General features: G+C 45.1%; 1 long non-coding RNA gene across 1 annotated transcript in view; it reads left to right on the top strand.

Moving 5' to 3' along the window:
• Positions 1–350: 350 nt before the first annotated feature.
• LOC129384249 (uncharacterized) overlaps positions 351–24892 on the top strand; it is a 30427-nt gene continuing 5885 nt past the window's right edge. The window contains exons 1-3 of the long non-coding RNA XR_008611991.2: positions 351–559; positions 672–724; positions 17856–17974. This is a non-coding gene — a long non-coding RNA (uncharacterized lncRNA). The remainder of the gene's footprint in view (positions 560–671; positions 725–17855; positions 17975–24892) is intronic.

The following is a 24892-nucleotide window of genomic DNA, read 5'->3' on the forward strand; positions in this document are numbered from 1 at the left end:
CATTGCATTGCGAGTGATAGTGGCGTCAACGCCCCCTGTAACAATGGGCACCGTAAATAAATGCATTTAATATTAATAATGAAATTGAATAAACTTCTATTTTCCTAACTCGTCACGAATATGTAAAATTAACCAGGAATTTTATTTTCGTTGAATGAATCTAACTTTGTCTCGCTTCACTTAAGAAAACGCGTTTTTCTTTCCCGATGTTTCTTCCCTCCAAACATAGTCGCGCTTCAATCGCTGCTCCAATAACCCCCCTTGCTGATGTCGGTGACAATCTGTGCTGAACCGCTTTTCGCCCGAAGCTGCGCGACCTATTTGGATCGACCTTGTATGGGCTCTTATGGAAGCTTAGCTACCAGGTATATTATTCACCTTGTGTATGCGTCATGCGTCAGAGACGCCAACGACGCGAGCGAGGCCGGCGGCGCATGTGAACTTCACTTGTTTGGTGACCCGTCTCTTTGGATGTAGCCTGTGTGTTGGCCTCCCGGCGTATTCCTTCGTTCCTTCTACTCTTCAACACGGCTCCACTGGATTGTTGCACTACGACTAGGTGAGAAATTTTGGCAGTCTGCGACGCATTACCAGCCACTTAGGCTTTTACTGCACGGAAACAAGACTTGTGACGCACTTAGTGAAATAATTTTCTTTTTTTGGAAATGCAGCTTATCCAGCGTATTTTCACCTACATGCTACACTGCAGGGAATCGGACGCACAGTGAGTGATAAACAGCTCGGCCATCCTGGCATTGTTTGAGTTGACGACTCCTACTGCAAGATGTTACTGACGCTTTTAATGAGCCCCAACATTAGTGCAGCTTGTTTCGGTAGTTTTTGGACACCCAATGCTCACCGCTGTCTGCTTTGTGACGAGGTTAGCGAAAAACAGCTCGGCTGAGTGACGAGGTTTCGCGTGTACTGAAGTTACTGGGACAAGTTTTGCCGCTTGCTTCGACCCCCAACATTATTGTAAATAATTTCTTCACTTTTTCGGCCCCTTTTGAAATGAGCACTGAACTCACAATACAGAATATGATATCCGTGCACAAAATAAAATCGTCATTATGAAAGGTGATCGTAAAATTGCAAGTGTATGCTTTGGATCAGCAGTCATCCCGGCATTGTGCACTGTAACCAGTTTTTGACGATTTATTTAGCCCCGCAACATATACCTTCTTGCAGCACTCACGCGGCTTGTCAAAAGTGCAACGAGCGGTTGCCAAGATCGATAACGCGGTAGTGTGTTGCATCGGCTAAACCCGCAGAAGATAACGCCAAGGGGGGAAAGAACCAAGAACTTGAACATTCTCTCTTTTGAACGGCTGAAAACAGGATTTGCACCCGCTTATTTGTCTTGAGTGCGAGTAGAATTTAATCTGCGAGCGACTAGCATGTCCGGCTGAGAGCCTGTGTTGTGGTCACCTCTTTGTATGTAGCGTACCATCGCATTGGCTGAGGCCAAGCTGTTGGAAATGCGCAGTTGCTAGTGTATTTGTGCTCTTACAATGCAGGAAATAATTCCTGGGAATGGGGGAATGCTTGCAAATCAGATGATTTCTTCCTATCTTATAGTAATATTGGTGATGAATCGGGCATTTTCTATGCCTTGTACGCAAAGGCGAATTGATTTTGTTTGTGATGCCGTCCGTTCACCTCTTTCGCGCATTTCGTTTCTGCGCATTGTATTCCTGTAAGGTCCAAATACCAAAATTACACGTGCGGGTAATTTATTTTTTCAGCTCCTGCCGTCCGGTGGAGCTTCGTACGAGAACTACTGCTGCTTGCCTAGTGCCACAACGCTGCATAAATGCACAAAGTGCCTGGAACGAGCATTTATATAAAGCCAAATAAACATTTACTCATTTACAAGGCATCTTGCCTCTAACTCAAGAAACTGCACCAGGCACAGATTCGATATGGGCTTGTAAAGAGCGTTCGCAATCATTTTTAAAAATAATAAAGTGATTGGGCACTAAGACCGCGTGCGGTTGAGCACCAGAAGGAAAAAAAGTGCCGCGCTGATCTGTGCAGCCGGTGTAATGGGTGCTAGCTGGCGCTGAAAACGCGTGATCCTAAATCAGAAACCGGAAGTGTGGCTAAAGTGTCAATCCCATCCGTTTGCTGCACTACAGTCAATTCGCCCTCCGGGCTTTATTGCAGCGGCCGCTCTTGTGGAATGTGTTTATCTATGGCATCACGCTTTCCCTCGCACGTTCAGCATACGGCTTACGATGTCAAAACCCTTGGACTTTATATGGAACATCGCAGCGACAATGATAGCAGAAATGCTCCTCGAGTGCCGGTATCATTGCTATCGCGATTATATAGGAATTTCACTCGTAACTTTTGCGCTACCCGCATTCATGACATGAAACGCCGCTATAATTTGAAAGCGAAAGCTTTACCACGCCAACCAGCCATCCATTTCGGCTCGTTGCGTCGTATGCCGTATGCAGATAGTGATCTAAAGAAGGGAAAAGCTTGATTCTGCAACCCGTGAGGGAGCACGGCGAGGCGTCGCGTATGCAGGCAGCCGTAAGTCTTATGCCATTGGCCATCGAACGACCTTGAGCCGCCATCGCCTAGCAACGCGGCAGCCGCGCTCCAGCAGATGGCGCCGCCATCAACGCCGCTGCCGTCGCCGCTCGATCCACCAGATGTGCTCCGCTGGGGTAGGAGAGGAGGCGTCACCTCACTAGGTTATATATATATATATATATATATATATATATATATATATATATATAGATAGATAGAGTCATATCATAAGAAGCCAACAAAAGGTTCCCACCGAAATGGGAAGGTTGTGGGTTCGGTTCCCACCTGCGGCAAGATGTTCTTTCATCCACTTTAATTTCCAATAATTTATCGTTTCTTTATTTCATTTATTAAGCACCAGTAATTTCCCCTATGTTGTCCTTGTGTGTCAGTGTTTGTTGGCTTATGATATGACTAACGAAAATCGGGCCCCTCGGTTAACCCTCTTTCTTATCGGTTACATGTATATGCTCTTCGCCTCAGTGTATTTAGTCGTTATGGAGAGCGCGAAAGATGCGCAACAACGTCAGAACGAAGCGAGGAAGAGACAACGCACTCGAGAGACGCCAGAACAATGCGCCGCACAACTCGAGAAGCGTCGTAATGCAGATGCAGCTAGAAGTGCCACGTCCCGTAACACTTCCACTGCGGAAGAGACCGCGTTGAGTTCTCAAGAGCGTAGGAACGAGGTGTCTTGTAGACGACGTGCTGAGGAAACGCAGGAAGAACGTCCAAGAAGACTCCAGACGCTGCGGCTGCCCGATGCAGTTAAGCGAGCTCGATTGCACTCTGCGGCAGCCCAAGAACCCTCAGGGTCAGAGCGTCGGAATGAGACGCTGCATGGTGGTGGTACAAACTTTATTTAGTGAAGGCCAAAACAAAAGGAAATTAAGATGCCGCCGGTCCGTGGGTGGCCTTCAGGCTGCCGGTCGTGGCCACCAGATCATGTCTGGCGGCGACTTCCGCTGCCCAGATCGTTAGCCGTAGCTGGACATCCGGCTCCGAACTGGCCAAAGCAGCCTCCCACAGCTGCGGACTAGATACATGCCAAGAGGCAGGGGGTGAGTGTTTAAGGCACGAATACAGAATATGAGCATAGTCTGCTCGTGGGTGACTGCAGAGCGTGCATTCAAGTGAGAAGGCACCGGGGTGAATAAGGCCAAGTCGGGCAGGAGAGAGGAAAGTGGGGGCCTGTAAATGGCGCCACGTGCTCTGTTGGAGCTTAGACAGGGATTTGTGAGGGGGAAGGAGGGATAGGCGAGAGTTGCGGTAATGAAGGGTGATGTCATGGAAGGTGAGGAGGGAGTCACGGGTGTCCATCCCGGAGTGGAGGGGGCCAGCTCGGCCTGTTATCTCACGAGTGATGGAATTTGCCGCCTCGTTGCCAGGGTACCACGCGTGAGCCGGAGCCCAGAGGAGTTGGATACGACGAGAAGGAGGAGGGGAGTGCTCAACGATGCTGAGCGCTGAAGAGGAGATGCGACCCTTCGCAAAGTTGTGGACTGCAGCTTTGGAGTCGCTGGGTATGAAACGGGCTGGGGTAGTGGCAATGGCGAGCGCAATAGCTGCTTCCTCTGCGACAGTGGAGGTGGGGGCAGGTATAGTGACAACGGTCAGGGGAGAAAGTATATGGGAAATGGTGGCAAGGGCGTAGGCGGGGTGGGAATTGTATGGCGCCGCATCGACATACACAGCGTTAGACTGTGTGCCGTGTTGGCGCCAGAGGGTAGAGGCACGGGCAGAGCGGCGGGCGGCATGATGCTCAGGGTGCATGTTCTTGGGAAGAGGGTTGACAGTGAGCATGGAAGATACAGAGGAGGGTAAGGGGTGGGTTACACAGACAAGGGAAACAGGGGTCAAGCGGAGGGAGGAGAGAAGGGCTCTACCAGATGGGGTGCGAGAAAGGCGGTCGAGTTGTGCCGTGCGATGGGCGTCCACAAGCTCTGAAAGAGTATTGTGAACGCCCATTGCCAGCAGACGAGATGTGGGGGTGTAGGTGGGGAGCGCAAGGGCAGACTTGTAGGCTTGGCGCATGAGGCAGTTCACCTTGTCTTCCTCGGCGCGAGAGAGAAAGAGATAGGGGAGGGAGTAGACAAAGCGGCTGAGAACGAAGGCCTGGACAAGACGACGGAGGTCGTGCTCACGCATGCCGTGGTGCCGGTTAGCGACACGTCGAATAAGTCTGACGGTCTGGTGGACGGTGGTAGTTAGGCGGGAAAGGACGGCAGTGTGTTTGCCGTTAGGACGCTGCATCAGAGCGTCGGAATGAGACGAGTGTCTTGTCGTGTCTGTACAATAGAGCTAAACCAAACGCTTAACCACAAGCTAACACCACAAGCATACCCGTGCAGCTCTTGCTTTAGCAATTCAACTAGGGTTAACGTAAAGCTAAACTGCAGGCAATTTTTTTAAAGCGAGAGCCCTTCTAGACTCATGGTGAAGTTTGTGTCAGCAGACCTGACCACCGGTGTGTCCGCCACTGCGTCATCACGCCATATGAAGACAGATTAAAGCATGAAAAATGATTCATAGTGACAGTTAATGAATGATGACGTTATAATAGAGATTGGTAGAGGGTAATACTGATACTGTAATGACTAATAACGACTACTAATGACTCTTAATGAATACAACTGACTCCGAAATGACTAATATGTATAACTACGGCTTGTAATTAGTACAATTGATTAGAAATGTCTAGTAATTAGTAGTAATGACTTAAATGACCACAAATTACTTGTAATGACTACGAAATGACTAGTATGTCTAACGACAGCTTGTAATGACCACAACTGATTACAAATGACTGAGAATGCTTACTAGTGAGCAGTAATGACTAATAATGAATGAAATGACTTGTAATGACTAGAAAAGATAGTGAAGTTACCGATATCTCTAACGACAACTTGTAACGACCACAATTCATTAGGAATGACTTAACATGCTTAGTAATAACCATTAATGACTAATTATGACTCAAATGACTTGTAACGACTGTCTTTGACTAGGAAATGACAAATATGTCTAATGACAAATTAAACTACTGCAATTCATTAAAAATTACTAAGAATGCTTAGTATTGACTAATAATGACTGAAACAACTTGTAGTTACTAGTAATGACTACAAAATGGTCAATATGTGTAACGACAACTTGTAATAACTACAACTCATTAGAAATGACTGAAGATGCTTAGTAATGACCAATAATGACTAAGAATGACAAATGAATTGTAATGACTACTAAGGACTGTTGTATGACCAACATGTCTAACCACGGCTCGTAATGACCAAATAATTACAAATTACTCAAATGCTTATTATTTACCAGTAATGAGTAATAATGACTGAAATTACTTGTAATGACCAGCAATGACTAGGAAGTGACAAATGTCTAACGACGAATTGTAACGACTACAATTGATTACAAATGACTAAACATTCTTAGTGATGACTAATAATGACTGAACTGACTTGTAATTACTGCTAATGACTACGAAATGACGAATATGTCAAACAACTTGTAATGACTGCCCTTCATTACAAATGAATAAGGTTGCTTATTAATGACCAGAAATGACTAACAATGACTGAAGTGACTTGTAATGACTACTAATGACTATGGAATGACCAACATGTCTAACGAAGGCTTGTAATGACTACAATTACAAGTGACTAAAAATGCTTGCTACTTAGCAGTAATGACTAAAAGAAAGAAGAGAAAGAGAAGAGGCAAAGACAAAGAGATGAATGATAAGAGGAGGAAGGGTTGGCTTTCGCGATACACCTCATAAGCGAAATCTTCAGCAGAGACCCTATAATTTTTATGTGTGCCCTAAGAGCAGCAACAAAATTAATGTTCCTGTTAGGATACGGTAAGGCGCAGTTTTTATAGCCAAAGGAACATTGTGAACAAGATTAAGTCGACGAGTAGTTGCTTGTGTGATCACTGCAATGTAAGTGTACCAATAGTGAAGCTTTGTAATAACTTTAAGCAAATGGACTGCGCATACATTCAAGTTTTTGTGCTTTATTCACAGACTGCAGTGGTGAAGAAAAGAGGCAACTATCAAGATGCTGCTGCTTGTTGTCATGCTATTTATATATGAGGTTTTACTTGTTACGGGATGTAAGTGTTGTGTTCTTCGAGAAAGTAGCCGTTAAGGCGTTCCTAAAATTTTCCTCGCATGAAGCGCTGAAGAGCTGCCCATAGTTGCTAAATTGACCTTGCGTCACACACACCCGCCTAATGCAATTGCTTAGAAGGTGATAAAAACAAAGATGCATGAATAAATAAACATACATAAGTAAGTATTTCTGGAAGACACGAAGTTTGAATAGAAAGCAAACATTCTGAGAAAGGCAACTTGCTGTGCTAAGAACAATAATAGTATTTCTTGAAATTAATAGTATTCGCGCCTCTCCTCAAGAACGAGAGACAATCAAATCAGTGTTAGTGGCGGTAGATTGCATTGTTACTACATTGGAATATTTACAATTATACGTATGTACATTGCATGACAATGTTTTCTAATTATATTGATTTATTGAAAAACGCATCATACACTAATGTATGTCTGCCAAAGCAATCTGATAAGATTTAGTGGCAATACACGGTAGATGATCAAGTTCGGTGTATACATGTCATATGCATTAATTGTGCTGGCACTAAAAATCTGCAATTTACAGAATAATTGCACAGAGTCAATAGGACTGATGTGCAGAATTTTTCTACAATCGCTTATCAAATTTTATGCGCCATCGTAAGTGGCTACGTGAACTGGCGGACGTCGAGGTGTAGTGTGAATCCACGAAGGAAGCAGAAGAGGAGGGCATCTGCAAGTGGAGAAGAGAATGAGGTGCAGGGATAATTACTAAGGAACGTGGCGCGCGCCAACGAACACCACCTAGAGGAATGTGTCGGTGGCGTTGAGCGAAGCGGGTGAGGAGAAAATAGGCGAACCATCGCAGAGTAGGAGGGTGGGCGAAGTGCGCTAAAATGACCTCCTCTGGTAGTTGCTAAGGGTTGTTGGTGCGATATGGAGGTACCGGGTTCGTCATGTGAAGTTGCCGAGAGCCATGCTAGAAGGACAGAGCAGCAATGCAAGCGGCGGCAGGCAAACCGCGAGTCGATCGGCTCCGAAGTCGTCTCTAACCTTTGCGCATGAGCTGAACAGTACTGGTTTAAGGAAACGTGCCAGCCGCAGGAAAGGAAGCGACCTTCGTGTTGTCTATCGCATCAATGCAAACGAAGTAGCGAGAACACGGCACGCAGAAAGGTATTAGCCGTCTGCACATCACTTTCTAGATAAGGCGCGTACCACTGCGAAAGCTACTTGCTTGCTACCAGAGTACATATAGGCGCATCCAATTCACGCTGCCTTCCCGCTTTCCACCCATGAGCGTGATTCGAGCGTAAGTTCGAGACACCATTGTCTGTTCACCCTCGCGCGCTTTCACTTGAGCATTCAGCATACGGCTCGCCGCGATGACCTTACCGCCCTTCGACTTTACACGGAACATCGCGGCGACTGCGAGAACAGAAACGCACCTGGAGTTTCCATATCATTGTCATCGCTACTATATTGCAATCGTACCTATAACTCTGCGCGTAACGGGCGTTGAGGAAGTGAAATACCCCTGTAATTTTTACGCGCATCAATTCCTTAGATAATCTAAGGTAAGTCGATAAGCACCATAGGGGCGTATGGCATTACCGATTGGGCATTCTCTGTCTTGCTGTAAAGCGGTGCCATACGAAGCATGATCTGTAACAAAGCAGACAAATCTTATACTGGGGGCAACATTGCTAGACCAGAAATATCTTAGCACAGCGGCTTGTCTCATCAGTTGCGATCACATGCAAAAATCACATGTGCTGCAATGCTAGCTGGAGAGGGTCGGGTGGGTCCCTATTGCGGGACTCTGTAGGACAGGTCTGCCGCCGGCGCCGGCTTCAAGAGGCTCCATATATTCTAGAGAGCGGAGCTGGACAAAGCCTTCTCCCACCCATCCCGCGTCGTCTGCGTAGTTTGTGCGATGCTGCTACTACCTTGGCAGGAGCTAAATATGTGATAAAGGTCAGCCCGGCCACTACAGAATTTACCTGTCACGTGAAATTGTTCCGGATCTATTTTGGCTGCAGCATGGCCGCGCTGCCGTACGACGTTGTTTGGAGCCTGCGCAGAGGACCGTCATCTGCTTTAGTAAACCCGTTTGCGGGCGAAATGAGATTTCGTCACCGCAGGCAATATAGTTGCAGTAACTATGTTTATGCTGTAATTGTTGCTGGTAACTAAATGCCGCGGTCTGAGGTTTCCGCAGACAGAGCCCGGGGATGGAATTATCTGGCCGAATTTCCTGCTATCTCCTGATGGCCCGGCACCCAGATGAGCTGTTTTTTCATGGCTCATGTTCGTGCCTGTCATAGAATGGCGTGAGCTGCAGGGGAAATTAATCCTGTCGTGTAGTTACTGTATGCTACCTTAGAGTCGTAATCATATAGCCTGCAGCAGAGTGCGTTGCTATGAGGGCGATGGTGGTTTGTTCGAGAATCGATGCATCCGAGGAGCTTACTGATAAACCGTCAACTGCCCAATTTTGGTGGACGACTGCTACTGTGCCCATCCCTCTGACTGGGCACACAACGTCTACGAAGTAAGCTCCCGATGCGCTACGGTAGCGTTCATTCAGGGCTTTAGCTCGCGCTGCTCTGCTTCCTGTGTGGTATTATGGGTACAGGTTGCGCGGTAAAGGCAATGTCAGAAAGCAGCCCCGCCACCCGCGGGCTATGCCTCGCCTGTCTGACTCTGTAGGAGAAAGAGAAATGTGGAGATCAATCAGGACCTTCATCCGCGCTTTGCTAGTGGTCATGCGCATCATTTGGTTCGTGTGGTGAACCTCGATGACCGCCGTACTCGTGCTGCGTGTACCTAATTTGAGAAGCCGGAATGTGTAGGTTTGAGGTGGCAGCCACAGAATTGCTTCTGAAACAACAGGGCAAGGCACTGAAATTGACTCATTGAAGCACAGACGAAGCAGTGCCCTGAAAAATAATTCGGCAGAAACACTTTAGACTGCCTACATGCGTGCATGCGAGTGCATCAGAGTCTCTTTCGTGAAATGTTTTCGACCAATGTTTTCTACATGCAATAAAGTTCTTTCTGTTGACTCAGTGTGTGCGTTTGCGTACATAGCACCACAGACTGGATCATTTTATATAATCATGACCTGGCGTCGAAAGTCCATTGAAGTAGACATCGCACCGATGAAATCCAAAAAGCAAGAGACGCACAGGAGGCAGCGCGCTCATTTTATGCACTCAAGACGTGGCACCGCATCCTCCCCATAGGCAGTGGTTGTCGGGGACATTCAAGTGACCTTGAGTGATCTTTTACTCCCGATTTATAGAACACCTCATACATACGCGAGTTAATTCCCCAAAAAAAAGTTACAAAACGTATTGCTTCCAAGTTCTAAAAATATGCTTGTAAGAAACATTTTGCCTGTCCCGTTTTCAAATTCAACGAGTTTCCGTTGAAACTGGTGAAATCTGCAAATACATTTTGTTCCGTGCATTTTCTGTTCATAAGCAGTTACGCCTGCTCGTTTTGCAGCGACGGAACAATGTGTCCATTATATTTAATGTTTTTCTTGTGTTATCTTCATTCAGCCTGTCCAGAAAATGAAGAACCAGCTTTTTGCTATGGTGGTGCCTTACTACGGCAAAGCTATTGCCCCGGAGTTAATAAACAAGACAAGTGGATTTGTAAAAAGACAAGCTATGGAAGGTGTGCATGCAAAGGTGGTCTACACAGATCAATGCACGACCAATGCGTAGCTAAGACACAATGCGGTAAGGAAACATACCAAGGGGTTTGGATGAAAATTTGCAACAAGTGGAAAATATTTAAAAGGCGCTATAATATTCACTTGTATTGATAAAAAACTTGAGTTAACGTCATATGCCGGTCACATGCGGCAATGCGTACAACATGATAAACAATATTCCACCTGGTTAAAGCTCCTTTCACAAAGCCATCACCTTGCGAAAGACGCGTCAGTGACCTATATAACTTTCGACATGTATTAATTGGCTGGAGTAGAAATATATGAGTAAGAATATTCATTCCTCCCATTTGATAAATTATGCCTGTTTGGAAGGAGTTGAAATATTATAAGTACCATTGCTAACATCCTCGATTTCTCAGATTCTTTCTCAAAAGTGCATTTTGGTTCTCATTTTTCGCAAGACGCTTCGTGTTGCTGTTTATTTGCTTTATCTGAACTTGTTCACAAAACGATAGAAAACCTGGCATAGACCTTGCAGCAATCCGCTTCTCTTAAGGTTAATTGTTTTTATTACAGTGTCTTTTTCTTTTGAATTCTGAGAAGCGAGGATTACACAGTTACCCAGCGTTATGAAGGGGTCCGACAGATGGAGTATCACACTGTAGCATAAAAGGTACAAACCGGTATAAGGTGCCTGAGAAAGGCTGGTCTACGTTTCGATGGGTGCACCTATCTTTGTCAAATGTGGCGTTGTCATTCTCGGCAGGTTTATTTTAACAGCTTACTAGGGTGAACTCATGTACGATTGTTGTCGGTGGCGGCTGGCTCTAAAGGAACACTCCGGAATGAAAATGAGTGCTGTTGTTTAACGCTTCGAGGCATAGTTTCTAAGACAAGGGGACAAGAGCACGAAAATGGGAAGGTGGCAGGAGAAGAAGAAAGAGTGAGAGCGCAGCAGGGAGAGGTTATTGAAGGACGGAGAGGATGGGAAACCTTCAGAGGACTAAGCTAAAACCGTAGGTCTCGTAGATGGTGTGCTTTTAGAACAGCCCGTCCGTGCGGTAGTAACAAAAGGACATGAGTTGAACGAATGACCTGAGAGCTCAGCAGAAAGGTCGCGGCGAATTTTTTATGGTATTAGGTTACCGACATGGAGACTAGGGAAAAACAATGTGCCGGTTGGAAGTGAGCTGATTGGTCTTTCAAGGGACGACAACCTCAGTAGTTCGCCGTGGGTACGTCAGCTCGGTATACAGAAGTGGCATGAACGTGTGTGGTGGAGGCGCCGTAAAAAGCACTGACGTTTGGACTTTTGCAACGCGTTGGTGGAGGCTCAAAAAATCATTGAAGATAAGAAATAAGAAAATCGGAGGGAAACTGCAAAAGAAGCAGTCGGGGGCCGTTGTACAGGGGATCAGGTTTATATATGCGTACAAGCGTGAAGGAAAATAATAAGTCAAAGGGGATGGACAGGGAGGAGTGCAAATGGACGAATGGGTAAGCTTAGGCACGGAGATTAGCTGGTGGCATAACATGTTCTGGCACCTTTGCTAATGATATAATTATGTAACGTTGAAATTAGAGCCTTTAGAGATTTTAAGTGATGACGTGACAAATATATGGCTGACGAGTATAAATATTAGAAATTTTGTATGAGGTACGATTCCGTATATGTCCTCTCGTTTGGGGAATGAAGATTTGTTTTTGGTATAGAGGGCCTTGCGTCATCAAATATATAGGCGTGTTCATCAATGTGACTGGATACTGCTTTAGGTAATTTCTCTTTTGTATCTGCCTGACGGCCATTGAGTCTTGAATGAATTTGCTCTCCTGTTTCACCTATGTATGGATTGTTACAAATGCCACGCTCTAAACACTAGAATACGTTGCTTGGCCTGTAGTTGACTAGAAGTTATCATGAGAAGGTAATCTCACGCCGCCGTAATTTTTACGGTAGGAGTGAATTGTCTATGTTTGCATGTGGCGGCCACTGGGACCAAATGTTCTTTTCGTGCTTGCCCTTATTTTGGAATGTACAAGAACGTCATCAAAGTTAGTGTTGGGTCTGCCGGCGTCTCTTGGCAGATGGGGAAAACCTAAGTTTCTGGTTGCTTGTCAGAATTGGATAATACTTATTCAGGACATTGTTCATGTTTGGGAGTGCGTTTGAGAAGTTAGAAGCAAGACGAGGCGTCATTGTGTTCTTAGGAGGGCCTTTGATAACACCGGCTCGCACAAGTTTGGTTGTCTCCGTGTAGGCTTTTTCAAGGCCAGTGTTGAGGTGGTTCCTGTTGGATAGAGATTCTTTATGGTGATCGAGTCTATCTATGTAATTTTTGTTTTCAACACAAATACCAGGTAGTCGTGTGGCTTGACCGTTATATATGCCTTGTTTGTAATGCTTGAGACTTCTTACTGGAATGTCGAGCGAAGTCCGACATCTGGTCGTCATCAACAATTGCTACCTAATTCTCACCAGCAAACATGAACTTAAAAAAAACTTTGGAGGACGCTAAAGCTTCGCCTTTAAGATTGCCACGCGGTAACATTCAAAGATCGCTGACTGCTTCTAACGCTTTGTGGCAACTGGACCTTATGAAACCGTAATGTTTACTGGAAAACGCTGGCGGCAAAGGCTATGCAGGAAGGCGAACTTTCTGGTAGAAAAGCTGCCTTTTGCGTGGGACGCGAGGCTGTGGAAGCAAGCACCATCTAGAGGTGTTGAAAGGAACCGGGCGCGCCACTTTATGGCCTTTGAGATTTGTGTGCGCAAATCTGGAAAGCCATGTCCACTGTAGGAATGGTAGAAACGCTGGAAAAGGGTTTGTGTTCTTTTAGTTTTCGCGTAACAGATTTATCATTTCTCGAATATTCAAATCACAGTCCGACGCCCTCATGTCTGTAGGTTCCTTCGATTACACTACGATCAACCTTAATGACATGTTCACGGTTCCCATTAATGAATGCTCCTTCCTGGGTGTTATTCCTGATGTCCATTTGAAGTAGAACCACATTGCGCCCATACGAAGAAAACTAGCTTACGGCGTTATAATTTCACTCAGACCACGCCCCTATTTCAGCACTCCAACCTTAATTACACTATGCTATACCTGTATTCACAATCACAAACTATTGTATCACGAGGTGCGGCAATACTTAGCCAACCGATTTGTCGCCAGTAGAACACATGTAAATCCAAGCCATTACTATACTAACGTTGAATCCTCATCGCAGCAGGGCCTCTACGTTGCTTTATAGTTCTGACATATTCTCAGTTTGCAGTTTATTTAAATGTCGCCATGCCATTATCCTGTTCAAGTCATTAAATCATCATATACAATCAGGTGTATTTTCGACTGTTGGTCTTTTTACCGCTTATTCCACTAAATTTGCGTCAGACGGAATTATTCTAGCCCCGCTAGTTCGGACTAATTATGTCCGACCATCAGCAGACTTTCCTGTTTTATCTGTTCGAAGTGCCGTAACAACCTATCTCAAACACTGTTCATCGTTTGGTGAGTCTAAGAAATTATTGTTTTCAAATTTGCTGAAATATCAGGTTTATATAAATTTTCCTCAAATAATTTTCATTGTTTACAGTTTTCGTGTCATATCTTTATAATTATCTGCATTTATTTTCCTGTCTAATGCAAGCACGTTTACTGCCGGTATAATGCTTTTTCAGTTTACCCACTATTCTTGTTTGCAGACTAAACTCCAGCTCCACCTGCAGCCTAGTGCTGTATATTTATTTGGGCGCATTTTTTTGCTACTAAGTTAATAAACATGAGTCTGATTCTAATGAGAGAAAGTGAGAGGTTGTTAAACCAACCGGGTGGTTTTTTTAAACTACATCGATTTTCTTTAAAAAGTATTTGCGTGGATACGTTTATTGGCAATACGGACCTACTCTGCCAATAATGACGTGAGTTTCAGTAGAAAATATTGCTACGTGTAGGCGATGCGAAAGCCCTATAATGTCCCTTCCTTCAGAAGAAACATCCAGTGAGAGAGGCGTCACCAGGCGTTGATTCGAGCCGGTTGGTGAGGGCTCAAAACGAAGAACCTTGACTTTGCTAATTGCTGATCTGAAGCAATTGTGAAACAGACAAAACTGTAGCGGTGGCATCCGCATCTTCCGCTTCTTCTTGGGGCAGCGGGACAAACAATATGCATCCTAGTGCGAGCGTCCCTTCTTATTTACGATGGAGAAGATCTATTGTTGCAAGCGTAAAGCCCAGCGTGAGAGTCGTCCCATGGGACCTTAAAGCAAGAGTAGTCAACAAAGAGTGCGTTATCAAAGATGTCACAGAATGAGCGTCCATACAAGAAGGGAGAAAAATTCCAAACTGCCCTAGCAAGATCGGGACACTCGCGCTCTGTAACTGAAAAACTGCGCCCGGCGGGCGATAGTAGTCCGCTGGCACAGGCTATAGCGCAACTATGTCCACGCTCGTGTTGCGCTAAGTGCTCCTATGGCGAGGTCACTGGCATCCGTTCCAACTTTTGTTGGTGCAGACGGATCAAAGTAGGCCAGGATTGTAGGCGTGGTAAGGAGAATAGCTAGATAAGAATAAGGCGCGGCATAATCAGGACCCCAAGAAAACGGGACGTCTTTCTTCAAGAGGTCGGTAAGGCGACGGCAAGTGATCGCAAAATACTTTACTATGTGCTTGAAATAGGAGCAGTGCCATACAAAACTACGAACGTCCTTTGTAGACTTCGGGACGGGATAGTTCGTTATGGTGCGAATTTCGTCCCGATTAGCTTACCCGCTTCTTGCATCCATGAGGTCTCCAATGACGGTGATTTGGTGGCGAGCGAACTGATATATTGAAGAGTTCAACCGGAGACAGGCCAGCGAAACACGTCAAGAATCACAGAGGGACGATCAATCTGCGTGTCCATTGTCGGCGAGAAAGTGATGACGTCGTCTACAACATAGCATAGACAGGTGGACCACTTGAGCCGATTCATCAGAGTCTATCATTCGTTCGAAGGCGACAGAGGGCGAAGGGCATCACCTTGAACGTATAAAGACATTCACGGTAACAAATGCAGTCTCTTCCTGGTCCATGTTGTCTACGGCAATATCTTGCTAGCCGGACCGCAGGTCGATAGAAGAAAAATAGGTGGCACCGTAGATGTAGTCTAGACCGACATTATTAATTGTAAAGGGTCGACGTGCTTTTTTGTCCTTTTGTTCAGGTGGCGATACACACAAAAGAGCGACTTTCAGTTCTTATTTTTGACATTTACAACGGGAGAAGCCCAAGCAATACAGAAAGGCTAGATAAAGTGTTTTGCCAGCATCCTTTCTTTACTTCCTGTTGGATAACTGCTGGTTCCGCCGTGGAAACACAGTATGAACATTGTTGAATAGTATTTATAGGATGGCCTAAGAGCCGATTGTGAAAGTAAAAAAAAAATGTTGCAATAGTCTTCAAGAACGCGGCACTGGACTTAAGGTTGAGAAGGTGTAAAGTGAGAGGAAACCATCTGTAAAGTAAATGACACTGCCGTGAGATGACGTACCGGCATAGGCTGAGCTGCTTCCGGTTTCTATTGTGAACGGCTCGACCTGATCATCCTGAAGAGCTCTAAATTGAGCCAATGAGATCCCTTGTCAGATGACTTACGCGTTTAGCGGGAAATATCGAAGGGGAAGGGATATGTGCGGTTGCCAGTCATTGTCAGCTCAGTGTGTTGAATGGTAACGCCACGTTACACAAAGGGTTACGCTTCTGTAGAAGGGCCGGAATTGATGCGACTATGTAAGTGCCGTCAGGTACAGCTAGTGTTGAAAACAAGTCAACGGATGTCACAGATTTTGGCGGGAGGCGTATAAAATACATGGAACTTAAACGAATGCGAGGCGGGTCCATAGGGTCGGCAAGCAGAGATAAGTCAAGGTAAAGTGAGCCGGCTGAACTGTCCTTGAGGGCAGAGTGAGTGGCGGGATAATGCAAATCGAGAATGAGTTCGCGAGGACAATGCTCGATGATCCTGAAGAGAACGGCGGTGATTCTCTCAGCAACGGTGAGTCGTAAGAGCACACGCCAGCTGAAGAGGAGGAAGATGACGAGTTTTCCATTGATATAGGGTCGCCATGTTGGCCACCGTTGGTCTGCGTGTAAATATATCGTAAATAGCTTGTGCATAAGCTACACGTAACAACACACACAACATTTGTTACGTAACCTTTATTAGAGCCTCAGAAGCATTTGTTTAAATGACAATCTCGTAGACACTTACACGTAACCCCCCCGGATTTTTAAGCCTTCCAAGTCTCCCCTAATCTTTCAAATTCCTTGACAAACTTCAACGATAAATTTACACGATATCAAAACCAAGCGCCCCGAAAGAGCAGTGAATGCCGGACCGCTTTTACATGAGAGGGAAACGCCTAGTGACAAAAAGCGCGACGAAGATCGAAAAAGAACCTCGGCGCCAATTTCCCGAGGAGGCATTTGCATCTCGTGCAGCAGCGGCGCTCGCTCAATTTTGTTATTGCCTGGATTGAGCACTCAACACTCGTGATGATTATATCCAATTACATGCGATTTTCATTGATTATACGCTCAGTGGCAATTAAACGGTATTTGCGAGATAAATGCGTGAGCATTTATCTCGCAAGATGTAAAACCTCTTTTAGGAGTCGGATGTAGGAGTTAAGCCGCGTTCAACAAGTTCCAAAGTGTTGTTCAGGAACTCTTGGGCACACATGCATATGAGTTTCTTCTAATGTGCAATATAAACTGCCCGCCCCAGCGTTGCTATAAGAAGTAATCAACGATGTTTGTTAATTAGTCATCAGAAGACTACTTTATTTGTATGTTCACTTCACCTGTTATCTTTCTTGCATAAACCCCATGTTTCCTACTCCCATAACATTCTTGCGAAAATTGTTACAACTTTAATAAATACCCCGCAGACTAAATTACTTGTTTTGTCAGTTTCTAAATAATAAAGGCTTTGACACCTATTATCTTTTGCGCTTGGTTTGTCACGCGGCATAATGTCATAAAGGAGCTAAGTATGAGCATGCCGGCCCGTTTCGTGGATATACTGTTCAGAGATCAACGTCCAACGTTCCTTGTATTGATGAAGTTTCCCACTAGCCAGGACCAATACTGTCAGGTTACCGTGGAATCTGGGAAGAGTCCAATGCCAGCTGAGCTGGCATACTCTACAAAATGAGGTATACCACTTATATAAGAATAATCAATGTAAAGACTTGAAAAGAAAAAGAGGTGGAGAATAAAGAAATAGCTCCTAATTCAAGAGCATTTAAAAAAAAACCTTTGATAAAGAACCACAGGGTGTTAGGAAGGCCGGCCTTTATGCCCGCAGAAAACCAGCAATACCTGATTGTGTGCCCTTCTGTTATTATGAAAGAATTGTGCTGTTTTCAGGACGAAGTTATGACTAAATGGTTTCAATGATTTATTGCGAAAGCCAAAATGGCCTGTTCTTAAGCAAGTCCTGTGCTCAGTCCAATAACCTATTCGGTTTCAACAGCAGGACTGCCGGGAAAAGCGGACAATGATGCTGGAAAAGGGCGTGAACCAAAGCCGGAAGAATATGAAATACCTGAGCAACTACAGGGATCCCCAGAAGATGCTCGCAAGGTTCTCAAGGTAAAATAATTAATCTCACAATAGGCGCTGTACAAGCTGTAACGGCAACCTTTCGTCATTTATGAACAGCCTAGACATGAAAATGGGTGAGCTACTGGCGCACTTGATCCCCTCCTGAAAGAAGAAACCACAAGTGATAAGAGAACACATGGCTCTATAATCGTTTTTTTTTTTTCAGATATTTATTTAAAACAAGAACGACCCATTGCATAGATGCTTTTGTTCACGGCTCTACCCTTGAGATCGCGGCCACACTGGTGGGAGAGCAGCGGTGGCAGACCGCTCGGGAGAAGCTTACGTGGGCTTTTGCCTTCATTATTTAGAAACACCACAAAAGCTGTGCTTTGGGCATTGAGTAACAGATACCTGAACAATAAGGAGTATATGAGTAACAAAAGCTAAAGTAAAGAAATCACATTATCAGCAACGTGTTAAAAGCGAAAAAAGAACCACGGACTATACGAGCAGACGTAAATATATTTCGCGAAAAAAGTAATGACTACAAAAATGAAAAACCTAACACACAATGCGCTATATGTGGAAAGTGCGCACAGATGGTAGCGGTACGTTTTACGCTCTGTTACAGAAGCAATTATTAGGAATACTATTACACTGAGCTATGACATGGGCCCGAGCACATAAATTCAAGGCAGGCGTCTTGCCTAAAACGCGCTAGAAGCTAAGATGACTGCGCGATCAAGGTGGGGGTGCGTTCAGGGCGCTCAAGGGGTAACGATCATAGTATATTTGTATAAATCGAATGTTTATTTTTTGTCTTAAGGGCAATGTTGCAGTAAAAATATATTTAGTTTATCTTTATTGACGTATAGTGCCCTCTCGTTTGGAGAAATTGCAGGAGTGCATAGAAAGGTTCTTACATACGCAATAAACTACACTTAACATAGCATACAATAGCACACATGCAAAAAAATAAAGCCGCAGAAGGTTAGAAGCAACAGAAGGGCATGTTACATATACCCGTAGGTCATAACAAAACAGAATCGCGTGCATAAGAGCAAATGTTGAAAGGTACCGACATCCAAATAAATAAATAGTTTACACAAGTTGGTCTTAAAAATTCATGAGATATGCGATGAGGGATTTAATTATTATATTTTGTGGGAGCTAATAGCGGAAGTGATTGGTGACAACCCTTGGAAAGTTCGACTGTTGATCGGAAAAATGAAAACCTAAAACGGTTCAATCCTGGTTGCACTGGAACAAGGTTAAGGTGAGAAGCCACGCACACAAGAACCTTTCTTTAAATTAGAAGCCAGGATTTAAGTAACTTAGTGTATTTAGCTGACCCAACGATCTAAAGTAAAAAAAAAAATTCGTCCTATTTTTGGCAGGTAATTCCTGTCACAAATTTTCTTAATATATCAGCCGCACCAGCAATGTATTGTTGATTGCTAAATTTTATTGAATAATATACTAGTGAATGGAATAACGCTTTTGGCCTTCTTAAGATGAACGTAGGAACTATGAAATGAACTAGCATTACTGTAGTGTGCCAAATATAAGGGAAGTAATGTGTGAAAACTAAGCAGATTGAAAGAAATTGCCCATTCGGACCTAATTTTTCTGCAAAATGAACTGTTTCTTCAAAAATATTGCAGCAATTTCTCTTGTCCGAGTTTGTAGCACAACCTCTAAGTGCAGAATGACAGTGGAAAATTTCATTTCCACATATTCGGTCAAAAAACCTTTTCAATGTTTGCGTATAAGGTGGCTCAAAATCTTTTCTTGAGAAAAACGTGCAGATATGCTGTTAACCATGCCAAATATGTCAAAAAACAACACAGAGAGGCTGCTTTATAGAACTTAAAAGAATAACAAATGCATAACTAAGTACAAAAATGTGCAAAAAAAGTGTAAACACAAACACCGGTAACACACGCTCCAACACAGATGTGCGCATGGGTATTCGCTTGGCAAGGGAGTCGACTGGTGTCGTTGGAATCTGTCCACTATGAGACCCATCTGTGCTGGTGTCATGGGCGGAAGCCTAAGGTTGCCGCTTCCATAGAAGACGACTCGCCAGACATTTCCCCTGCCGCTTTGACAACGCCTGTACCGCAAGACTTCACGAAGCTACGGTGGTGTTCCCGCTAGCAATGGTCGTGCCTTTCCATACATAGCAGGAGCGCCAAATAAAGGGATTTCAGAAACATAATGGACCATTCACGTGCCTAAATGTTTAAGTGATCGCACTATTGACCAATTAAGTAAGACCGACAAGATGCGGACCACGTCAGGTTTTCGCAACTTTCCGTTAAACATAGGCAGAAAGGCAGACCAAAGATAGCTTGTGGTCCCAAAACAAACAAAACGCCGTGCAGGTTGAACGCACTGCTGCAATTCGAGAAGTGGTGCTTTTGGGAAGTTAAGTAAATGCCCCGTAACTCGATCATTATGTTCTTCACAGCGTTTTACACCATAGGTTTTACCTGCCTTATAGGGAAAACGGCTAGACGCAGAAACCACGTGACCACGCAATATATTCACTGGTTACTTTTACGTCTTGCCTGTATTAAGTTTGGGCGCGCCAGCTAGAGCAAACAAATCCTGAAGATAGTGCAATAGTAAGGGGCATTTTAGTTGGCGAACGATCGATTAAAAAGACGTGCCGAACCCCAGACCCCAAGAAGAACACGTTTCAAGCGTTTGTCGATGTCAACCTGCGTATTTGTGTCACGTCTTTTAATGCGTGAACAAGAGGAGTATTGAAGCGCAATAAAATGTAAACATGTACATGAGAAGTGTGGGAAGTCGGACACGTTGTAGGTGCTCATAATGGATGGGAGAATTCAGGAGAGCGTATATGTATAAAAATAGATACATATTGGTACTTCATTTTAAGGCAAAACCCGAGTCCTCCCTGAAATTTCCTCTCCCTCATAATAAATAGTGGTGTCGCATAACGAATTTACGCTGCCTTTATCTGTCATATATATATATATATATATATATATATATATATATATATATATATATATATATATATATATATATATATATATATATATATATAATGTGTTTTGAAGAAGACGCGCCAACGCGTCTTCTTCAATCGCCAACGCGCGGCTCGTCTCGGCTCGCGCTGTTGATTGCTGGCGTCCGTTTAGACAGTGCTTCGGGCTACCCGCCGTTCCCGGTCGCTGTGCCTTCGAATTAGGTGCCGCCAATAAACCTTTTCTCAATTGGTGAAGGATCCGCAGACTCGGCCTGCGGAACAACTTCCGCACATTCCGTGTCATCTCTCGACATGGACTCCTTTGCCACCGTACAACGTCGTGACCCGTGGATCGCTTCTCTTTTCGACTATCTTTCTGGATCATCGACCATCCCTGTATCCCAAACCCTTCGACGCCAAGCAGCTCATTTCACCATTCGTGACCAGCTACTGCACCGACGCAATTACACTCCTGAAGGTCTTCGGTGGCTTCTGGTGGTTCCCCGCAGCTTAAGGTCTCAAATATGTGCCGCTTTCCACAACAATCCGCAGTATCGCCACGCCGGAGTCTTCAAGACGTACGAACGAATTCGCCACCGCTACTACTGGCGCGGCATGTAAAATTTTGCACACAAGCTTGTTCGGTGCTGTCTTGGCTGTCAACGCCACAAATCACCGCATTTACGCCCATCTGGCGCTTGCAGCCGCTCCCGTGCCCTGCCACACCCTTCGATCACGTCGGCATCGACCTATACGGCCCGCTTCCTATGACGCCACAAGGCAATCGGTGGATCGTAGTTGCTGTTGACCATTTGACACGCTACGCCGAAACTGCTGCTTTACTAAGTGCCACAGCGCGGGATGTAGCCTCTTTCGTCCTACATGGCTTCGTGCTTCGACACGGCGCACCTCAAGAACTCCTCAGCGATCGAGGTCGCGCCTTCCTCTCCGAAGTCGTCGAACGTTTGTTTTCGGAATGCCACATTATTCATCGGACAAGCACGGCAAACCTTCCACAGAACAACGGGCTCACAGAGCGATTTAACCGCACACTTGGTGATATGCTCTCTATGTACGTGGCACCTGATCATGGTAACTGGGACCGCATCCTTCCATTCGTCACGTTCGGGTGCAAGACCGCGATCCAGGCCACTACGGGATTTTCATCTTTCTTCCTCCTGTATGGCCGCGATCCTACGCATACCATCGACACGCTCTTTCCATACCGTCCTGACGCCTCCGAGTGTCTACCTGTGTCCGACGTCACCCCACAAGCCGCAGAATGCCGCCAGCTAGCGCGCTCCTTTACGGCAGACCAACAGCAGCGCCAGAAAGAAAACCGCATCGACACGCTTCCAAGCACCACCTACGCTCCAGGCGTTCTTGTGTGGTTGTGGGTCCCTTTCCAAACGCCGGGGCTTTCCTCGAAACTCGTCCGAAAATTCGAAGGGCCTTAGAGTCTTGGAGCAATCATCCCCGATGAATTTTCTCATTGAGCCCCTGTCACCACCTGAAGACTTGCGCCGGCGTGGACGTGACGTTGTCCACGTCTCGCGTCTCAAGCCCTACCATGACGCTCTACCTCCCGAGTCTTAAGGCGCCAGGATGGTTCTTTTGTCCGGAGGGAGATTGTGAAGAAGAAGACGCGCCTCGCGGCACAGCCGCATCGCCAACGCGCGGCTCGTCTCGGCTCGCGCTGTTGATTGCTGGCGTCCGTTTGGACAGTGCTTCGGGCTGCCTCGCCGTTCCCGGTCGCTGTGCCTTCGCATTAGGCGCCGCCAATAAACCTTTTCTCAATATATATATATATATATATATATATATATATATATATATATATATATATATATATATATATATATATTGCTTTTACAGCGGAACTGTTCGTCTCTACTTAATCGGCATTTTTCGCGGTGTCACCCTCAAGAAAAAAAATACCTTTCGGTTATTCAAGCGAGAAGTGCTTGCGTTCTTTGGTATAACCTATAGAACGCAAAACACGTCGTTCGGTTCAATAACGAAGAAGGGTCCAAACCGCATTTTGTACGTAAGATGCTCCTGATAACAATGCGAATCAAGTTTCGTTCCCCGTATACGCTTCCAGGCAACGATTACTGTTGCGCAAGCTGGCGCGGCGAAGGCAGCTCGCGGCGTTTCATATATAAAACAACTAGCCTAGCAATTGATTTCATTGTTGTTGGAGCACATATGTGTAGGCAATGTTTAATTGCGACTCCTGAAGGGTAGCTTGGATACGACGAGTGGCAAACGCGAAAAACGGCAATACGACCAGCGGGGGCGTGCTGCCGTTGGTTGCATTGTCATGGAATTCCAGCACAGGGGAAATCCGCGCGTTCACATTCTCTTGTGGCTGAATAATGCACCGAAGCAGGAATTGAGAACTTAAACATTGTATTCCGCTGTCAGCAGTTGTAGTGCTGGTTTCCAACAGGTTTGCTTGACAAGCGCTTTTGCAGAGCAGGGCAGGAGAGTCATTTTTTAGCAGCCGCCTCTAGTAAACAATGCTGCTTTACATCGCATTCCCGCACGTCACACACTATGGTAAAGCACTTTAATCCGAAATAGGGGAAGCGCTCACGCTGCTCCGCATTGGGAACGTTCGCTGTTGCACTGAGAACTGCATTGCGTTCAACAAAGGCTAATACCGTCATAAATGTTGCAGCAGTGCATATTGGCAAGCAATAAAACATGGCAACAGGCAAGAACGGAAAACCCGACAGGACCCCTCACGCCAACCGTCCCTTCGCCCCCCCCCCCCCCCCGTTTACGATGAACAGAGAAATAATCCCAATGCATATGATAACGTGGTAGGGTGTAATATGTGATAATGTGTGATAATGTGGTGTACAAACGATCACGGCTTGCAGATAAGAAAAAAAGCATCACACCACCTTCGAAACATGCCCATGTGCACTGATTGATTGTACTTCTTTCATTTGTGTAAAAACACACAGCAAACAATATAAAAGAAAGGAACCACAATCTTGTCTCTATTTGCTCGTTATGCTATTGTGGTTTCTTTCTTATGCGGTTTCTTGTGTTTCTGAAGTAATAATAATGCCTTACAAAGGGTGGCGCCATGTGAGTAGCCCGCAGCGACATTTGCGTTACATGTTCCTATGAGTGATTTCACTTGTTAAAATAGAACCATTGCGTCCGAAAAAGAATTGCTTACGTGTATGGCTTGAAAATGGTACGAAAAAAATGCCGAGCTTTTAGTTGCTCAGACTACAAAAGCGCCGTTATCGCCAATTTTGCTGTCCCACAGCAAAAGCCCCAATTTCTCTCCGGTTTTTCTCTCTAAACTTAACACCCCATTTTTATACCCAGAGGTTCTAAAAATATAACAAAAAAACGCAGGGCTCAGTGTCACGCAATTCTCATCTGTCTACTCCTGACCACCATCAATTTCACCTCGCTCCTCGGAAAAGCAGGGCGTGTCTTGAGTGAGCTCCTGTAAGACATTTTTGAACGGGAAGAAGACGCGTTAAATCAAGGGCGTTGGACCTCAAAGAGGGGCCACGTAAATCGTACGCAGTTCTCTTGCAATCTCCACTGAATTGCATGGTATTTTTTTATCCTTCAGATACAAAATACGAATGCGTTCAAAGGCGTTCTATTCGCGTGCTACTGCCATGGTGGAGAATATGGTAAAACTAGGAAGTAATGTTTTCAGTGCTACCTGCTTGAAATGTAGTTTGTAATTCCAAAGTTTGCGGTTACCTGTGACGGTGTGCAAAATTTAAAACTCCGAATACCCCTCCAATCCTTCTTTCTATTACATCTGCATTTGATAGAATAATTCACTGTTAGATATTGAGGAATAGTTCTGCCTTTCATTTAGTGATGGATGCACCTCGAAAATGTTTGTTTACTTACCGGTTTAACTTGACGTTCGCTTTGTTCGTGTTCTTAGTTTCACAATATTTCTATTTGATATG

This window comes from Dermacentor andersoni, chromosome 8 (assembly GCF_023375885.2).
Source record: "Dermacentor andersoni chromosome 8, qqDerAnde1_hic_scaffold, whole genome shotgun sequence".
NCBI lineage: Eukaryota > Metazoa > Arthropoda > Arachnida > Ixodida > Ixodidae > Dermacentor > Dermacentor andersoni.